The following is a 13,513-nucleotide window of genomic DNA, read 5'->3' on the forward strand; positions in this document are numbered from 1 at the left end:
ATTTTCAAAAATATTCAGCTTATCAAGAAAAAGAAAGGATAGCGTCATAGACACTAGACTTTGAATACACGAAAAAAAAGCTCTTGAGATCCACGCAAGATATAGAGGAAGGTTCCTCTTAACGGAAGACATTAGCATGATGTTTAAATTTGAGGGTAGACATTGCTTTTGTGCATGTGTGAAGTACACGCAACTGTTTACTACTAATATAAGTTCGCGGTATGCTACTGCATAACACTGCCCAGTGACGTAACAGTTTACTTTTCTCTTACAGCACATTGTATAACATCGACATTGAGATATGAGACCGAGTGACCGCGTTCCAAACTTGACCGCCTAAAATAAGGGCTTATCTTTTACTTGTTGTTATATTTTGTTATCGCATGTTCCAATTCCGATCAAGGTTGTATATTATACTATGTACTTTATAGTGCCTCCCACGTACTTTGGACAATTTTGGAAAATTACTGAAGCTGTAGCAGTTAACATTTTAAAAATGAATTAACAAATTACTGAAGCTTTACTTATTGACATTTAAAAAAAGAATTAACTTAATCTTATATCTTTAAACGAGCAATTCTTGTACCTATATTTATATAATATCGAATCTCGGAATCGGCTCTAACGATTTTCATAAAATTTAATACACAGGAGGTTTCGGGGGCGATAAATCGATCAAGCTAGGATTAATTTTTAGAAAATGTCATGTTATTCGTGTTTTCCGATAATGACCGATTTGGTGCAGACGAAGTTGCACGGGTCAGCTAGTTAAATATAATACAAGAAGCGGTGATATCGACTGGACTTCACTTTCGGGGAGCCAAATGCGACTCCCAGCAGGCACCTCTAACTTTTCTAATTGTGCGTTTTGAAAAATTAAAATATCACTTTCTTTAACGGTGAAGGAGAACTGCTTGAGAAAACCTGCAACCTAAGAGGTCTCCGTGATGTTCTCAAAGGTGTGAGGAGTCCACCAATCCGCCCTGTACCAGCGTGGTGGCTCATTCTGAGAAGCCCCGTACTCAGCGTGTTGGACTACATTCTAAATGCGTCTCATTCAGATTGGACCCTCGTACCTCGGTAGTGGGCCAGTTGTGCTTTTATAATGATCTTACAAAAGTGACCCACTTTGTTTTAATTCTGGATAAAAACTAAGTAAAAAATAAGAAAGTCAAATTAAATTTTAATTAGTTTAGTGCATAAGAAGCACCATATCTAGAGTGGTGCGTTGCGGCGACAACATCAATTCAATCAATTGCAGTATTTCATGCAGCAAAAAAAATATTCGAATAGGTACTTAATTTGACTAGCTGTTTCCAAATTTCTTAATGCAGAAATGAATGTTTTCAATTTTAATCGGTGGTTTAGTAAACTTCAATTAGGTATTTCGAATATTGCGTGAAGTTACATGGGTATCTATAGTTTATAAGAAACCAGCATTGTCCATGGTACTTGCGTGAACGATCAATCGTTCTTTACTTATTGTAAGTTTTTACCCTCGTTCATTTGGAGGAAATAACAAATATACAATTTTAAAATGCATATAAAAATTGCAGATTTTTAAGTAGTAGCTAGTAGATCTTTTGTGACAGAGCTCGTCCGGGGAAGTACTACAACCATGGTTATTTCTGCCGCTAAGTATACACACATGGTCTTGAAACATTATATTTCACACAAATTCGACCCACAAACAAAACAGCGCCATCTCTTTCAATATTCATGAACTCACGCACCACAATTGAACTTTTTTTTTTTATTTTAGCCAGCAGGGAATTATGAGTTATCCTTTTTGGAACGGTTATACGAAAATAGATACGGAAAGATAGAAGAAGATAGGCAATACAAGGTTATATACCTATGTTACGTTACGTTATGAGTACGTTGGTGCTCTTTTTACGTCTTAGCACCAATTAGTTATCGCCCTTTTTGTGCTCTATGGCACTATGCATACGCAGTTATATAAAAAGAATATTTTTATAAGTATAATGGGCTAAAGTAATTTTTTTAATTTAACTAATTATCTTTGACACATTGTAGAGCTTTTAACAAGCATAGTAAAAAAGCAGCAATGATTTGTTCCACTATGAAGGTCATGGGAACCGGTGTAATTATAGGCACCTGAGGTTGCCCACTTACGCCTCAGGTTGGTGGAATCAGCGGCACATTGCAGCACGTGTTCTATGCAAGCCCCATGAAATATTACTGTGGGCCATCTACTTGGTCCGTCAGTCATTACTTTAAAAAAAAACGCAATAGTATTGAACCAGTGATATTGTCAAGGCTCACCGTTTATCGATATTTTTTTAATCAATAAATTAAACTTCTCAAATCGATTGAAATAAATCAACGACAAATTTGTTAGTGACCGGAATTCGCGAGTTAGTACGCCTGTCTACCTCGTTTCCTGCATCGCTGGATGTTGCAATCTGTCAAATTTGTCGTTAGGAATTCAGGCTAAGGGTGGTGTGGCCTAGTTACTACTTTAGCACAATTTACTTGCAGAGTTAACATTTTTTAAGTTATATCGTCTTTAGGTGAGTTGAACACTTTCTGGGTGAACAAAAATCATGGAACACGCGTTATCGTCACTATAGCTCTGTGTATTATAGGGCCACGCCGACCTCCCACAGCGCCTGTGTGCTAAACCTATAAAGCGCCTCTTTTTTTACGAATCTTAATGTTTCAACTTTTTATTTTTTTGTTAATTTTGACCGAAATAAATGTTCTCCAATTTTATATATTTAAATATTATTTTCCAAAACACGTAGAACCAGTTTGCTTTCACTTGCCTATTACTAAAGAACCTAAAAAAAACCTGAGCAACCAAAGAGGATACAAACACTACGTTAACAGGCTTCTACTTAAAATCGCAATATCTTTGTTACCAGTCAGCAGACTTTATTTCAAAGTAAACCTTAAATATAAATTGTCCAGCAATTTAACACATTTACATTTATTTTTATAAATAGACACAAGAAAATAAATTTAAAACATTTGATAGGGAGTCCGCCATTGTTATTCAACCACAAACGTGTTCGTATATCTTGATTCTCGATTTTGGGATGGACACATGAGGGGTCACCGGGGAAGAACTCTCGAAAGCTCGTTATATACAGATAAACCCCCAGAAACTGAAATAATAAGTAAGTTTATGTACATACGTAAGTATATTTAATTTTCACTTCTATCGGCATTCCCGAAATTTGTTTTAGAGTGTAACTTCTTTAGAATCGTCCAACTGTAAAACATTCATACTCGTGTTCATACATAAAATTTCAAATCGTACGTAATAATTTTAACAATGTAATCTCAGTCAGTGTGTTTAATTGTGTCAAAATTTTAGCATCATAGAATATCTCAATTATTTTTATGGTTTTTTAGTCTGTCATTTATAAAATCGTTGTATGTCAATTTTAGGTATTTCAAGTAAATTGGAATACCCATTTTTGGGAATAGGCTTCCTGAATCCTTTTCCATCTATCCCTATCTCTCGCCAGCCTTGTGCGGATAGCTCGATAAAGAAACAAACACATATTTGTAGTCGGTAATATGTTAATGTATTTAAATACAAACATATAGGAATTAACCGGCGAGGTTTTAATTGGGGTTGAACCACTAGCTTTATTAGTCAGATAGGCATTTCGTTAAACTCAAAATTATTTACGAGATTTCCAAGACCGGGTTTCTATGTTTATGATAAATGATAAATCAAAGCTATAAATTCAGAGCCTACATATTTCTGTCTTGTCTGACAAATTTCAAAATTTATGGTGGGTAGGTATTGCAGGAAACAAGCAGACAGGCGGCTTAATATATATATATATACACCTATTTATAATTTCAAAACAAACTTGCCTTTAATATTATAATCAAAGTAGGAATGCTAAAATTCTACTTGTAACGCCCTAGGTTGTGAAATACATCGAAGGTAAATTTGATTCATATTATATCAACCTTGGATAAAATTTAAGAATGAAAAATCGTATTGCAGGATACAGGCAGACAGGTTGTTTATTAAGTATTTAAGAACCTACTTATTTAGAATTGCAAAACAATTTTGGGTAATCAATAAATAAAATAAGCAGTCTTTATATCAATTTCATATGCTATGTAGATATAAACATATAAGCATCAGCCAGAATACAAAATAAAAAAGGAATTCAATATAGTGTTACAAAATTACCTATTATCAGGTAATTTTGAAATCGAATCGATGAATAAAGTATTTATTTGACAATACGGACCTTTTTACCATCGAACCGCGAGGCATCGTAAGGATCTGCATCCCTACGTGGTTGATATACCGCGGACTCGTACAAAAGTGATTTGTAAAAATGACGATGACGAAAAAATGTTTTGCAACAGAAAACGCCGAAAAAATAAATTTACATAACAGTAACTCTTTTTTCTAATTTATAAGCCGCGCGAAGCCGGGGTGGGTAGCTAGTATTATACAAGACACTTATTCATAAGTCTGGAAGGCTGTCAAAGTGTCATGATTCATCCGTTTTACCTATTCCACGTTTATAAACAAAACATCTACATTCGCAAAGTAACCAGATATCAAATACTGCTTCAAGTATCAAGACCATGATGTTTATAATCATATTCACGGATAAGTGTCACTTTATATCTAGGTATCGATATCGTGTTAACTATACTTGATACTTGAACTCGATCTGTGTGGAATCGAGAGTTAAACAACGTTCTAACATTTATATAACATGTCGTAATTTGACTAGATTATCAAATTGTAATTAGAGATTATAGGTACGGAGTTGGCGGTAATATTTTTTACACGACAGCAAAAATGTTTTTACGGATATGTAGTAGTAAATAGAAGTGCAAGTATGTAGAATACATGGAGCAAGTTATATAAAGATAAGAGGGCACAGTTCGGTAGCTGATTGTTTGAGACAACGATGACATATCGCAAAATGTAAAATTTTACAGTAAATCATTTTTAACGTCGATTTAAAGTATCTTCAACACGAATATAATAGCGCTATAACGTCACATTTTCTCTTCGACATCTTTGAAAACAACCATAAATAGGTTTTTGTCAATAATAAAACAATTATTAAAAAGCTTTTTGTAATTATTTTGTTCTTAACATAAATTAATTAATTATTTAATTTATTATTTATTTAATTATTAATTAATTATTCATTGTAAAGTCAACATCTCCTGAGGATGCTCCGGTTTCGAAGCTAAACATGCGTGCAGGGTACATTACCGAAGATCTGTTTGGTATAAGGATTCAAGAAATAGCGAATCGGCTAAACTAGATTAAGTCACTGAATAGATAACAATTCTACATATTAATGTATTCTAAGTTGGTATTTATATGTAAAGGTAAGGCCAAAGCGACGCGTCAAGCCGCGTTGTCTGTCCGCGTCTGTCCACGTGACAATTTGCGATCACTGCGGACGTTAAATACCTTGGTTTGGTTTTTACGAGCCTTTTTATTTTATTTATTCATTTTACTGTACAGAAAAACTTACAGCTAATAACAGAAAAAAAAATAAAAAATGAAAATAAAGTCACAAGTTCCACAGATAGAATTTACATAGTAAGAAAGGAAAATGCTCCCATCGGAAATATAGTACAAAGTTAAAAGATTTATGAACAGTACAAGTCTAAAAATAGGAATGACCAACACTGAGAAGTAGAAGATAAAATATTATGAAAGTACTTAAAATGATTGATAAATCCTGAACAGCAGATTTACTAACTCAAGTTAAAAGAGCTAAAAAATCCATTAGCCATAATTTTACGCGCAGAGGTTGCATTGGTATAAATTTTTAATCTTAGAAAAGAGGGTTGGTGGGTCCATGCTCTAATTCTGAGAGAGGCCTGTACCCGACAGCAGATTCATTAATAGGCAGAATGATGACGATGTTGTTTTAATGTGTAATAATGACCTTAGGGATTTCACACGTTAGTGATAATAAATGATACTGAGCCTCTTACTGACACCAGTAATTTAGCTCCGGGCTGGTCCGGGAGTTTCTTGACGGAAAACCTGATACTGTACGAATACTCCCAACCCATGATCCATAGTCGAACATGGTACCTCGCAGAAAACCAAGTTCACAAGTCGTACTATTTTTTTTTAAACGGTCACGTAGTTTCGTCACACACTTGACGCAAACTTAAACGCCACTAAGGACGCAGACGTTAACCGTGGAATAACTGAGTCCTGAGTGCCCTATGTCATTTACTACATGTGTTAGCAAATCCGCCTTTGTATGGTCATTTGGTTAAAGATAAGAAGGTATCTTCGTTCTGACTGGTCAAAATTATGCATAATCTGTGGTCGGTATAAGTTGGAGTAGGAATTCAAAATGACAGGAACCTAGATCAAAAAGGAAGGTCATATAAAATGGCGGTAAAAATGGAGGTACAGAAGAGTATAGACAGAAGTGTCAAGGGAAGATTGAAGAAGTTATGTTTTTGTAGTTAGTAAAAAGTGAGCTCTAAGTTCAGATAATAAAATAATTTGCTGTGTTGTAATTAGAGATACTAAAACGATTAAACGTTTTAAGATATGAATATGGGGTTTTCTTTGACATTATTATTATTTATTTTTATTTAGTTCGCAAAACTGACAATCAACTGCTTACTCTAATATAAACTATAGCACTTTTTGGCATGTATGCAATTGTGCCTTCTCGATGCGTACATAGCATGCAAATCCGCTGGGTATATAAGGCTGCAAACAACTAAAAAAAAATTAAAATATGTAATATAATATAAAAAATAAAAATTACAGAGAAAAGAAAAACGAAAAAAATTGTGAAAATATATAATATATAATTAAGCAATTACCTACATGTCACACTTCTTAGTTAATAAAAAAGAAAACTAAAAAATTAAAAATTAAAAATTTTAATTTATAATTTTTAAAATAAATATTTTTTTTCTAACTGAACTATAAGTTTATAGGTTAGGACTACCTGATTAAAACGAAACCCGTAGTTAGCGAATTGAAATAAAACTTAGTCGTACTTCCACGCAGCCTTGGCAGCAAAGTTTCGCAAGGCCCGCCGATGCCTAAACCAATGATACAGATCAGCTTCACCGTATTTGGCGGTGTTAGATGGATAACAACTCAATTATTATTAATCCCAGGGTACGTGGTTATTGGAGATGATTGGTAAAATTGGGTAAGGTTTAGCGAAGGTTATAGGGTGAGGACTGTCATAGCTATCCGTGGTTGAGTTCTTCGGAGTGACTGCTCTTGGGATACGGTGGTTTTGGGATGTGACGACACAGGAGGCGTGGGGCGGTTGAGTGAAAATGAAGAGAGCTTTCATCACGCAGAATTAAGAACATATAGAACGTTCAGTCAGCCATTATTGCATGCAGTCCATCGCGTCTAAAAATGTCGCGAAAATGAAGTAAAATTTGATGGTAAACGTTTTGAATATTAGAGGTAAAATAATTAATGACAATTGCTAAATTGAATGCATTGACTAACCGCCTGTTCGAAAAACACAACTAAATTGCAGTGGTTTTAATGCTTCAATATTAGCTGTATACACGGTTTCTCTATACAACGTGTAAATAGAAACCGAAAAATTACTTTACAGTCTCTAGTGGTACATTATGTACTGTCTCCGAGACTTATCTGTGAAACTGAAAATCTAATAGTTTTTGAGTAAACCACTGCCATAGCTTTTACTGAAATAAATCGAATACAGCACTGACATCAACATGCAAAATTAAAATCATGCGAATCCAGCATGGTGGACTACGACCTTAACCCAAAGTAAGTGTAGTTTGTGTTATGGGTACTAAAATGACTGATGAATATTTTTATGAATAATATACAAAAATACTTAGAATATACATGTAAACACCCAGACACTGAAAAACATTCATGCTCATTAAACAAACATTTTCCAGTTGTGGGAATCGAACCCACGGCCTTGGTCTCAGAAAGCAGGGTCGCTGCAAACTGCGCCAATCAGCCGTCTAAGAATGTCAGTTAGAATGAGAAAACGATTATGAAGAGAGACATGAGAGTATAAGCTGTAAGATCCATCGATGTGACATAAACTAGGCGGATCTAGTGTCGCTAACAAAAACATAGATTTAAAATTAATTGTGTTTATCACACAAACATTTTCCATTCTTTTTCTTGTTTATGGTATTTATGCGTTTTGTGAACGCAGATCTTGTATGCACAGAAGGCCGCGGAACAGGATATCCTGTGAATTTCTGTGGGTAATAACCGGTGTTGCGAAACAAGCTTAAGAAAATTACATTACACATTTTGTTATGAGTATTTCACGTTTATTACTGACCATAAGCATAAGCACGTGTTACATCATAATAAGTTATTGAGTGAATATTACTTATTTATCGGACATTTGGCCGAGGGTCGCTGTGGCAGCGACCCTGCTTTCTGAGTCCAAGGCCGCGGGTTCGATTCCCACAACTGGACAATGTTTGTGTTATGAACACTAATGTTTTTCAGTGTCTGCGTTTTTATCTGTACTATAAGTATTTAAGTTTATTATCAACATTCCTATCCATATTTTTTTACATATATTTGTTGTTTTATTTTTCATTTTTTGAATACAGATGCATTAATAAAAATAAATACGAATGTGTATGATTGATTGTGTATTTCGAGATATCTGCCTCTTATTAAGCTCATACGGCAATATACACCTTCAGTCATACATCAGAGCCTTACCGATTTTGAAGGTGATTTTATAGGCAGTTAGAGGACTTTTCTAGAAGACTTATAACCTCTTTTTACCCACAAAAAACTGGACCGATTTTGACGGAACCTTTTCGGTTATGATTTAAAACAGACTAACTGTGTGAAGCTACCGCTACACGCATACACGTAATTGCGCATACACATAACATCACGTAACACATATACTATATAAAATGCTCACTTGAAACATAAACTTCCATAAAATAACTAAAAATCTATGATTGGATAGACAATTTTTAAAAAAACAATGACCTTTTTTAATTTGGTATTGAAAAAAAAAATCGTAGCTTTACGCGCGTTGATGTTTTTACCAAGCACTATTAAATATAGCGCAGGAACACCACACAGATTCTCTTGCTTTTCGCGGAGTATAGCAAATTAAGCTTAATATCATCTTCGAATTCCGCAAAGCAACGCCTGCTTCTATCCAATATGCAATCGTAAGCTTTCTTCGTCCGCGTTTATTGTTGTTGTTGTTACAATTTGGTTCGTCAAAAAGTCTCTATATACCAGTTAGCCAATATCGTCTGCATAAAGATCTTTTAGGCAGCCGCTTTTCTTATAGCCCTAAAGGGTAGTCCTAAAGACTAAGAAAAAGTAAAATGTTGATATTGGAAAAGACAATTTTATGAGCCAACATTAATATATGAGCAAAAAATGATTATATTATACAGGGCTAAATAAAAAATACAAGAAACCTCCGCCTGGAGTTGTATACATTATAAATAACAACTATTTTTCTACGACTTTTTTAAAATCGATTTCTTTTTTTTCCACTGCAATTAGCCCTTGACTACTACCATCTTAGACTGCATCATCAAGCGTGATGATGCAGTCTAAGATGGTAGCGGGCTAACTCGTTAAGGAGTATTGTAGTCATACTCCTAATCGGTTTCTAAGCGATAACATCGCTTAGCGGCACATCTTTGTCGGTAGGATGGTAACTAGCCACAGCCAAAGCCCACCAGAACAAAGAACATTCAGAAATTATAAATTCCCAAAATGCCCCTGCCGGGAATCGAACCTGGGACCTCCTGCTTAAATTCACAGGGATCAACTTTGCGCCATTGAGGTCGTCTTCTTGAAATGAATGAATGAATGTTATTTTAGACATCGAAAAGTATTAAAACGCAATAGAAATAAAAAAAAAAAAGTCAAAAGGCTTGTTATATTCATGCGATTTCTGTGTTATGTTATGTTATAAGATCGGTTATGATAACAAAATTAAATAACACCCAATAATATCCATTCACGGTGCATGGATACGTTACGAGAGGTCGCGTAATAGATTCGAATGTGCTCGTTATACCCATTCCATCAAACTTGCAATTTCAGCGCAAATTCCAAACATAAAACTAGCAGTTGTCCGAGTGCAATACGGTTTTTCAAAAATCCCGTAGGAATCGTTTTTTTTCCTGGAATAAAAAGCCTTTGTAACTCTCCGTACTTTTAACTAACTCTACGCCAAAAATCAGATTGTTTGGTTGATTGGGTAAGCAAGATCCAACAATAAAAGACACTTTCGCATTTATAATATTAATTTGGATAATAAGCATCCTTCTTATTATATAAATGCCAATCCATCCGCGTGCATCCGTTAGTTTTCCCGGGATAATTTCCTATATCTGTCTCCAGGCTACGAAAGCTCTTTTTCTATTACGAAAGCTCGCAAGCTAGCTACTCTCCTTGCGCACCCCGTAGCTGTTTGCCTAGCGCACCCCTTGGCTACTATCCTAGCGCACCCCTTAAACACTCTCCTTAGGGTCATCTTGGCTGCTCACGTAGCGCACCCCTTTTGGCTGCTCGCCTAGCGTACCCCTTGGCTGCTGTCCTTGCGCACCTCGTAGCTGCTTGCATAGCGCACCCCTTGGCTACTCTCCTAGCGCATCCCTTGGCTGCTCTCCTAGCGCACCCCTTAGCCACTCTCCTAGCGGTCACCTTGGCTGCTCACGTAGCGCACCCCTTGGCTGCTCGCCTAGCGCACCGCTTTGCTACTTTCCTAGCGCAACCCTTCGCTGTTCTCCTAGCGCACCTCTTAGATACTCTAATAGCGATCACCTTGGCTGCTCACGTAGCAAACCCCTTGGCTGCTCTCTTAACGAACAACCTGGCTCTTCACGTAGCGCACCCCTTGCCTACTCTCCTAGCGCACCCATGAGAACTACACGGTAGTGAGATAATGGCGATAACCATATTCGTAAACTATATTCAGAGTTATTTTAAAGGACGAAGAGTAACAAAGTCCTGAAAACAATCAAATTCCCAAGTGTGGTTTGCAGGAACATTCGTATGAAATATCATCCTTCATTCTCGTCTTAACAATACAACCAATCGACTAGATTTTTGGCTTAGAGATAGCCAAAAGGACGGAAAATAACAGGCTACTTTTAGTCCTGGAAAACATTTTTTTATAACAATTAGGTGAGTGTACGGACTAATTCATCGCGGGTAACATGGAGGGGCACACTTCGTGAGGTTACAACTAGTAGCTTATAGATAAAGCTTAACTAGATAATTTACGCTCAACACACAAGCAGCGCTTACGTCGTGCTCAAATCTGATAGGTATTACACGCTTATCCGCGATAACGTGCCTATTAAACAGACATTTGCTCTAATTAAAGTGTGTTGTTTTGACGACCTCTGTGACGCAGCGGAGAGTTAGTGGTTTTAAGTTGGAGGTGACGGGTGCGATTTAGTAATTTATAATTTCTAAATTTTCTCCCGTTGGTCTGGTGGGAGGCTTCGGCAGTGGGTAGTTATCGCCCTGCAGACAAAGAGCATTTAGCGTTCCGGTACGTTATCGCGCAGAAACCGATTAGGTTTGATATAAGTGCCATACTCTCTAATAGGTTTTAACGATTTTTTATCGCAGGTTAGTGATGATTACTGTTCACGTCATCAGTCACGGATGTAGTAACTTCCAGAGAACTGATACTGGGAAGTATACCAGAATACGAAGTTACTACAAGGGTAATAACCCTTCTGGCAGGAACTTCTCGGTGTCAGCAAATTGTCTGACACGGGAATCGAAACTAGTAGCCGTGATCCAAAGTCGAAGTACTAACTACTATACTAATGAGGCATTGAAACGAAACTTCCTTTTAATTTTCGACTGCCCGCGCATGCCGTCTGCGTTTACTACAGTTTTTTAACAAGTCCCATAGGAACTGTATGATTTTTTAAATAAAACATAGCCACTTATATGTTACTCAAACATCTTGCCAAAAACCAAGTTGATAGGTCGCATAGTTACGGTGCAATGACGGACAAACAAACTAACACCCTTTTCTATCAATAATATTAGTAAGGATGCTATTTATAGTTTGTTTATAGTTATGTTCCCACCGCCAAGTTTGGCATCTCGCACGCGCCTTTCCCGACCCTTGACTCTTCATAAGATGTCAAAGAGAAAATCGCGACTGAGAATGGCGATCAGAACTCTATTACCTGAATGAATCCATCCGATCAAAGTATCAATACCAATCATTACTAATATAAAAAATGCTATAGTGTCTGTTTGTTTGTTTGAGACCTACTATACGCTATCAGTGCAGTGACTGATCTTAGTACCTACCGACAAAGATGTGCCGCTAAGCGAATTAGCGTTCCGGCACGATGACGCGTAGAAGCCGATTAGGTTTTAATTTATAAAAAGGATAAAAAAAAAAATACCACATAAATAGATGGCCATAGGAAGGAGGCTTCAGCTAGTTTTAAAAAACATATGCATGATGATGATAACTTTAAAGAAATCTCTAGGACACGCGATATTTCATTGCTTAGAGCATAACTCCGAAAACGAAACAAGGTAAAAAGAATTAAATTGAACTCGTTCCCCATAAAGGAAGTTGAAGTCCTTACCACTAGGCTTAAGGGTCTCTTAAATTCAAACTTTCATTAACCCTTATTTAATGTTGGAGGTTAAAAACGCAAGATGGAAAAAGTCCTTACACAAGTCCGCTAGACAGGTTGGTATGCAAATATAAAAAAGAACTTACTTTTCGACAGATGGTGACTCAAAAAATGTACCCACACAAAACACACACTTTGTTGCACTTGCACAAAACAATACCACACTCCAACGTTCTCATTTTGTAAATTGCACAAAACGAAAATTTATTTGAAATTTAAATATAAACTTAACTTGTTGCAACCTTTGCCTTTCAGTTGTAAAAAAAAAAGTTACAGTGGCGGGAAAATTAATAGACTTTAAAACTTTTTTTAATTTGAAGTTCCAATGCAGACTCAAATATTAGGCCAATAATTTAGGTGAATTATAATCTATTGTTCGAAATTCAAATTATTTCTGAGATAAGCAGAGGTTTATAAAAAAAAGTGTGTCATACGAATGCGGGCGACCGGACCGGTGGGTTACGTAACGCGTGTTCGCGAAGCAAGAATACTGCAGAAACTGAAAGTGGTCCCGCCACCCCACCCTGATGCCATCGCTTAGGTAATGGCGATTACCATTAATCCCATTTTCATAATACATCCGCCATTATTGTTTGATGAGCCCGCTTTGTTGACACGACGCGTTATTTTGATGTCGTATTTCAACTTTTAATGTTAAGGTTCAACGCGTCGGGAAATGCGTTACGTACGGAACTAATTGTGCGCATTGTTACGCGACGTAATGTTTTTTACTTCACTACGGAAGGGTTTAATATTAACAGTCTGCGTTTATTTGTACTTTTATATGTTTCACTGAAACAAAATTCAATGTAAGGTGTATTTTTATGATGGGAGGCTTCGGGCGTGGCTAGATACCACCCTG

The 13,513-nt window shown here is 36.3% G+C and overlaps 1 protein-coding gene across 1 annotated transcript in view; it reads right to left on the reverse strand.

Annotated features, from left to right (window-relative positions):
• The window catches only part of LOC120633130, an 83,032-nt gene extending 70,155 nt beyond the window's left edge, over window positions 1-12,877 (reverse strand). Inside the window, exon 1 of the mRNA XM_039903245.1 lies at window positions 12,738-12,877. The gene's annotated coding sequence lies outside the window, so the exon portion shown is untranslated. The remainder of the gene's footprint in view (window positions 1-12,737) is intronic.
• Window positions 12,878-13,513: the final 636 nt, after the last annotated feature.

This window comes from Pararge aegeria, chromosome 21, assembly GCF_905163445.1.
Source record: "Pararge aegeria chromosome 21, ilParAegt1.1, whole genome shotgun sequence".
NCBI classification, from domain to species: Eukaryota; Metazoa; Arthropoda; class Insecta; order Lepidoptera; family Nymphalidae; genus Pararge; species Pararge aegeria.